Raw genomic sequence first — 7831 nt, 5'->3', positions numbered from 1 at the left:
TCACAGATAGCTTGTTTCTAGTTATTAGGGCTGGATATTCATTTTTTCTAATAGGACTCCATGGACTAAAAAATGTCAATTAATAGAGTCTACAAAAGCGTGTTTGGAACCTGGTGAATCAAAACACAAGTTCCATTCTGTGATATGAGACAGCACCTCACAAATCATTTTCTCTGCTAGCTTGTTTTCAGTTGTTAGGGCTAGATATTAATTTCTTCTTAATACTCCTCAATGGGCTCAGAAATGTCACTTTGTAGATTCTACAAAAAAGAGTGTTTAGAACCTGGTGAATCAAAACACAAGTTCCATTCTGTGATATGAAACAGCTCATAACAAAGCGTTTTCACTTATAGCTTGTTTATAGCTTTTAGGGCTCGATAATCATACGTTCCTGTAAGGCCTCAATGAGCTTAAGAATGTCACTTCATAGATTTATCAAAAAGAGTGCACAAACCTGGTAAATCAAAACATAAATTCCATTCTGTGATATGAAACAGCATATCACAAAGTGTTTTGACAGATACACTGGTTCTAGTTTTCAGGGCTGGTTATTCCATTGTTCCTGTGGAACCTCAGTGTGCTCAGAAATGTCACTTTGTAGGTTCTACATAAAGAGTGTTTGGAACTCGGTGAATTGAAAAACCGTTCCATCTGTGACATGAAAGAGCACATCACAAATGGTTTTCTTGCCAGCTCTGAGAACTAAAAACAAGCTAGGTGAGAAAACAATCAGAGCTGGATATTCATTTCTTTTTAATAGGCCTCAAAGAGCTCAGAAATATCACTTTGTAGATTCTACAAAAAAGGTGTTTGGAACCTGGTGAATCAAAACACATGTTCCATTCAGTGATACAAAACAGCACATCACAAAGTGTTTTCACAGATAGCTTGTTTCTAATTTTTAGGGCTGGATATTCGTATGTTCTTTCAAGGTCTCAATGGGCTTAGAAATGTCACTTCAGAGACTCTTCAAACAGAGTGCTGCAAACCTGGTGAATCAAAACACAGTTTCCATTCTGTAATATAAAACAGCACATCACAAAAAATTTTCACAGTTAGCTTGTTTCTAGATTTTAGGGCTGGATATTCAATTTTTTCTCTATAGGCCAAAATGGGCTCTGAAATATCATTTAGTATATTCCACAAAAAGTGAGTTTGGAACTTGGTGAGTCAAAACACAGGTTCCACTTTGTGATATAAAACAGCACATTGCAAAACATTTTCACAGATAGCTTGTTTCTACTTTTTAGGGCTGATTATTCACTTTTCCCTATCTAGCCTCAATAAGCTCAGTAATGTCACTTTAGAGATTCTACATAAAGCATGTTTGGAACCTGATGAATGAAAACACAGGTTCCATTCTTTGATATAAATAAGCACATCACAAAGTGTTTTCACAGGTAGCTTGTTTCTAGTTCTTAGGGTTGTATATTCATATTTCTTAATAGGCCTCAATGAGATGAAAAATGTCACTTTGTAGATTCTACAAAAAGCGTGTTTGGAACTTGGTGAACCAAAACACAGGTTCTATTCTGCAATATGAAACAGCAAATCACAGAGCGTTTTCACTGATAGCTTTGTTCTAGTTTTTGGGACTGGATATTTATTTATTTTTAATAGGCCTCAATGGGCTCAGAAATATCACTTTGTATATTCTACAAGAAGAGTGTTTGTAACCAGGTGTGGTGAATCAAAACACAGGTTCCATTCTGTAATATTGAAAAGCACATTGCAAAGCATTTTCACAGATAGCTTGTTTCTACTTTTTAGGGCTGGATATTCATTTGTTCCTAATAGGCCTCAATCGGCTCAGAAATGTCACTTTGTACATTCTACAAAAAGAGTGTTTGGGACCTGGTGAATCAAAATACAGGTTCCATTCTGTTATAATAGAAAGCGCATCACAGAGGATTTTCTTTTCATTTCTTTTTTTTCTTTTTTTTTTTTTTTTGAGATGGAGTTTCACTCTTGTCACCCAGGCTGGAGTGCAATGGTGCAATCTTGGCTCACCGAAACCTCCACCTCCCTGGTTCAAGTGATTCTCCTGTCTCAGCCTCCCAAGTAGCTGGAATTACAAGCATGCACTACCACGCCTGGCTAATTTTTTAAAATATATTTTTAATATATTATATTATATATTATAATTTTTTATATATTTTTTAGTAGAGACCAGTTTCACCAAGTTGGCCAGGGTGGTCTTGAACTCCTGACCTCAGGTGATCTACCTGCCTTGGCCTCCCAAAGTGCTGGGATTACAGGCATGAGCCACTGTGCCCAGCCTCGCAAAGGATTTTGAAAGACAGTTTGTTTCTAGTTTTAGGGATATAGATATATATATATCTAGATATCCTATATATATCTAGATATATATATATATATATTTAATTTGAGATTGAATTTTGCTCTATCACCCAGATTGGAGTACAGTGGTATGATCTCAGCTCACTGCAACCTCTGCCTCCTGGGTTCAAGCAATTCTCTTTCCTTAGCCTCCTGAGGATCTGGGATTACAGTTGCCTGCCACCACACTTGGCTAATTTTTGTATTTTTAGTAGAAACAAGGTTTCACCATGTTGGCCAGGCTGGTCTGAAACTCCTGACCTCAATTGATCTGCCTGCCTCAGATCAATCTCCCAAAGTGCTGGGATTACAGGCATGAGCCACTGCACCCTGCCCCATATTTTCTTAATAGGCCTCCATGAGATAAGAAATGTCACTTCATAGATTCTACAAAAAGAGTGTTTGGAATCCGGGGACTCACAACACAGGTTCCATTCTGTGAAATGAAACAGCACATTAAAAAGTGCTTTCACTGATACCTTGTTTTTAGTTTTTAAGACTGGATATTTGTTATTTCCTAATAGGCCTCAATGGGCTCAGAAATATCAGTTCATAGATTCTACATAAAGAATGTTTGGAACTCTGTGAATTGAAACACATGTTCCGTTCTGTGATATGAAACAACACATTGCAAGTCGTTTTCCTTGATAGCTTATTTTTAGTTTTCAGGGTTGGATATTCATTTCTTTTTAATAGGCCTCAATGGGCCCAGAAATGTCACTTCGTAGACTCTACAAAAATTAGTTGGGCGTGGTGGCATGCACGTGTAATCCCAGCTGCTCAGGAGCTCAATAAGCTCAAAAAGAATCTAAGTCACTTCTTAGAATCTACAAAATTAGTGTTTTGAACCTATTGAATCAAAACAAGGTTCTATTCTGTGATACGATCAGCACATCCACTAAGTCTTTGCACAGATGGCTTCTTTCTAGTTTTTAAGGATGGTTATTCATATGTTCCTCTAATGGCTCAATAATATCAGAAATGTCACTTCTTAATCTAAAAAAAATTGTTTTGAACCTCTCGAATCAAAACCTAGGTTCCATTCTGTGATATAAAACAGCACATCACAAATCATTTTCACAGATAGCTTGTTTCCAGTTTTTAGGGCTGGATATTTGCATGTTTTTCTAATTATTCAATAGGCTAAGAAACGTCACTTCATGAATTCTAAAAAATGTGTACTTGGAGTACTGGCCCGCTCCGTTCAACGAAGTGGTTGCTCTTTTGTGCCGGCAATGAGTTGCGCCAGGGCGGCGGCGGCTCCCTGCCTGTGGCGGCTGCGCACGGGCGCCCGGCGGTCGCTCTCAGCTTATGGAAGAAGGATCATTGTCAGATTTCGCAGTTCAGGAATGACCTTAGACAATATCAATTGGGCAGTTGTGGATCGAATAATCTGGGTGGATCATGCAGGCGAATATGGAGCAAACCGCATCTATGCCGGGCAGATGGCCGTCCTGGGTCGGACAAGCGTCGGGCCAGTCATTCAGAAAATGTGGGATCAAGAAAAGGACCATTTGAAAAAGTTCAGTGAGTTGATGGTTACGTTCAGGGTCCGGCCGACAGTTCTGATGCCCTTTTGGAATGTGCTGGGGTTTGCACTGGGGGCAGGGACCGCCTTGCTCGGGAAGGAAGGTGCAATGGCCTGCACCGTGGTGGTGGAAGAGAGCATAGCACATCACTACAACAACCAGATCAGGAAGCTGATGGAGGAGGACCCTGAAAAACACGAGGAACTTCTTCAGGTGATAAAGAAATTTCGGGATGAAGAGCTTGAGCACCATGACACAGGCCTTGAACATGATGCCGAATTGGCTCCAGCCTATGCCGTCCTGAAGAGCGTTATCCAAGCTGGATGCAAAGTGGCTATATATTTATCAGAAAGATTGTAAAGTGTGTCCAGTTATGCCTGCCTATAAAAGATGATAGTAATTTACCAAGTGACATTTGCAGAGAAACAAGTGTACAGTTATCATTGTACTTTTGTACAATGTGAATTTTGTTAATTAAATTATAAGGTTTCTTTTTAAAAAAAAAACAACAAAACTGCAGTGTTGATTTTTCTCTGGGTTGTGTTTTCTGCCATGAGACCGACAGGTCACCAGCCTTGTTCAAGTCACAACAAAGCTGAACCTTGTTTGGTCTCATACTTAATTTTCTTTTATATACATGTTTTTCTTTTACATATGTGTGTGTGTGTGTATATATATATACACTTTTTTTTTTTTTTTAGAGACAGGGTCTCACTCTTTTGCCCAGGCTGGGTCACAGCTCACTGCAGCCTCGACCTCCCAGCCTCAAGCAATCCACCCACCTCAGCCTTCCAAGTAGCTGGGACTACAGGTGTGCACCACCACACCTGGCTAATTCTTTCTATTTTTTTGTAGAGGCAAAGTCTCACTATGTTGCCAGGCTGGTCTCTAACTCCTGGACTCAGTGATCCTCCCATTTCTACCTCCCAAAGTGCTGGGATTACAGGTGTGAGCCACTTCACCAGGCTCATTTTCTCCTAAAACATCAAGGAGAAATCATTAATAATGTAACGGGAATCTTTAGGAGAAAAAACAATTTGGTTTACTGATAACAAAAGATAATTGGAAACATGACAGTATTTGAGATTGGGCAAGCAGAACTATGAAGTCCATCAAGTAAGTCAAAGACCATCGTTTCCGTTCTGAATTGTGGGTGATAAGGGGTGGGAAAGTGCTACAGTCTGGATGTCTATGTCTCCCCATAATTCATATGATGAAATCTTCACCCTCAAGTTGATAGAAGGTGGGACCTTTGGGAAGTGTGAGGTTATGAGGGTGGAGCCCTCATGAATGGGATCAGTGCCTTATGAAAGGTCCTAGAGAGACACCTCATCCTCTCCACAGTGTGAGACTTCAAGGGGTGTGGGCTCTGAGGAAGCAGACCCTTCACAAGCACACATCAACCAGCACTTTGATCACGGACTTCCCAGCCTCTAGGACTGAGCAATAAATGTTTGATGTTTATAAGCCACCCAGACTGTGGTAATTTTTTTTTTTTTGAGACAGAGTCTCGCTCTGTCACCCAGGCTGGAGTGCAGTGGCGCGATCTCGGCTCACTGCAAGCTCTGCCTCCTGGGATCACGCCATTCTCCTGCCTCAGCCTCTCGAGTAGCTGGGACTACAGGCGCCCGCCACCACGCCCGGCTAATTTTTTTGTGTTTTTAGTAGAGACGGGGTTTCACCGTGTGAGCCAGGATTGTCTGGATCTCCTGACCTCGTGATCCACCTGCCTCAGCCTCCCAAAGTGCTGGGATTACAGGCGTGAGCCACCGCACCCGACTGACTGTGGTATTTTGTTATAGCAGCCTGAACAGACTAAGACAGGCGTGTTGCTTCCATCAAAGACTATACTAAGTTGTGGATTATTTGTGAAATTGAATTACAATCTTATCTTTTCCTTAAGGTCTTTTGCCACCCCCCCCCCAAAAAAAAAACCCAAACTGATTCAAATTTTCATACTTTAATGAAATATTTTATAATTTGCAAATTTTTAAGTGATGTATGAAAAACCTAGATCAGTGGATCTCCTCTCTGGCTGCCCATTAGAATGTCCCATGGAGATTAAACTTTTTTCTTCAGTTTGTGGACCAAGAGTTTTGATTTATTTAGGGTGGAGTTCAGGGTCAGAATGGTTTCAGAAGCTCCCAGGTGATTCTGGTGTGAGTTGGAGCTGCAAGGCGCTGAACTAGATTATAAGATGTTTCTGGGAAAGAACCACATTTTAGGAATTTGCTTCCCACCCAGTCCTCTGCGTTTAATCAGCACCTGATGACTTGGCAGGACTTGCCCCACCAGGGTCTGGCTTTGAAGGGTAGTGGACACCAGGATCATTTGGATTAATCCTCTGCTACCTCTCTCTCTTCCTCAACCAAGAGTGAATTTAATTTTACGTAATTGGGTGAAAGTCTACGAATCATAATTGTAATAAATTAAGGCTGGGTGTTTGTTTGAAATTAGATAAGATAAACCTAAAGGTTTGAACAAGTTGTGGATGGTTTGTAAAAATTAATCTTATAAAATAAATGCTCTGTGTGAACATACTGATTAAATTCAAAGGGATATTATTTGATTTTTCTGTAAATTGAACCTTGAAATAAAAGCACAACAAGGTTTTCTTAAGGCATTGGTCTGCTCTTTAACAAGAATTTGTAAAGGGTTATAAAAGGTTTACAAGAATCTCACCTCATGACAAACTAGTTAAGATTGGATAGATTTATCTATAAGGTATTACTAAAAATTGGGGATGACATTAATAGTAGACTGATGCAAGGATGAAATTTGACTGTCTTGAACAAGATTTTTATGTAATAGTAAAGGATAATGAAAGATTTTTGTTTGCCTTGCAAATAAACTACCAAAAAAAGAAGGGAAAGGCAAGAGACAAATTGTTTGGAAAGTTGTCTTCCCTTTTAATGAGTAAAGGTTTTGTGCCTTTAAAAAAAAAAAATGTACTTGGAGCCTGTCTAATCAAATGGTAGGTTCTATACTGTAATATAGAACAGCATATCACAAAGTGTTTTCACAGATAGCTTGTTTGTAAATTTTAGGGCTGGACATTCATATGTTCCTATAAAGGCACAATAGGTTGAGAAATGTCACTTCTTATATTCTAAAAAAATTGTTTGGAACCTCTTTAATCAAAACCAAAGATCAATCTTGTATTATGAAACTGCACATTCCAAAGCACTTTCACAAACAGCTTGTTTCTAATTTTTAGGGCTGTATATTCAAATGTTCCTATAAGGGTTCAATAGGCTAAGAAATGTCACTTGTTAGATCCTGCAAAAAGAGTGACTGGAACTTGTTTAATGAAAACCCAGGTTCAGTCTCCAAATATAAAACAGCATGTCACAAAGCTCTTTCACAGATAGCTTCTTTTTACTTGCTAGGGTTGGATATTTGTATGTTCCTCTAAAAGCTCAATGGGCTCTGAAATGTCATTTCTTAGATTTCTACAGAACACATGTTTAGAATCTGTTCAATCAAAGCATTGATTCCACTCAGTGATAGAAAACAGCACAACACAAACCATATTCACACACAGCTTGTTTATAATTTTTAAAACTGCATATTCATATTTACATACAGGCCTCAAACCTCTGAAATATTATTTTCTGGATTCTACAAAACATGTATCTGGATCATTTGTAATGACAACACAAGTTGCATTCAGTAATATAAAGTGGCACATCACAAAAGTTTTTCACAGATAGCTTGATTTTAGTTTTGAGGGCTGAATATGCATATGTTCCTATAAGGGCTCAATGTCCTCAGAAATGTCCTTTCTTAGATTCTACAAAACATTTGTTTGGATACCGTTTGCCTTTGACACATTTTATTCTAAGTATAAAAGGTGAGAAACTGGTCAGTAATTTGAAATCAAAACAGTACTTTTTAGTTTGAAATCTGCGTGATGACCACCAACATGTTAGCATATATCCAATCAGTATTTCATTTTGAGT

The 7831-nt window shown here is 39.0% G+C and overlaps 1 pseudogene across 1 annotated transcript; it reads left to right on the top strand.

The window, feature by feature from the left end:
- Nucleotides 1–3499: 3499 nt before the first annotated feature.
- Nucleotides 3500–6416, top strand: LOC716130 (NADPH-dependent 3-demethoxyubiquinone 3-hydroxylase, mitochondrial pseudogene; annotated as a pseudogene). Its single transcript, XR_001442852.3, has one exon. The product of XR_001442852.3 is annotated as an NADPH-dependent 3-demethoxyubiquinone 3-hydroxylase, mitochondrial pseudogene (transcript).
- Nucleotides 6417–7831: the final 1415 nt, after the last annotated feature.

The sequence above is a fragment of the Macaca mulatta genome, chromosome 2 (genome assembly GCF_049350105.2).
Source record: "Macaca mulatta isolate MMU2019108-1 chromosome 2, T2T-MMU8v2.0, whole genome shotgun sequence".
Classification (NCBI taxonomy): Eukaryota; Metazoa; Chordata; class Mammalia; order Primates; family Cercopithecidae; genus Macaca; species Macaca mulatta.
This window is presented reverse-complemented; position numbering and strand designations above follow the sequence as displayed.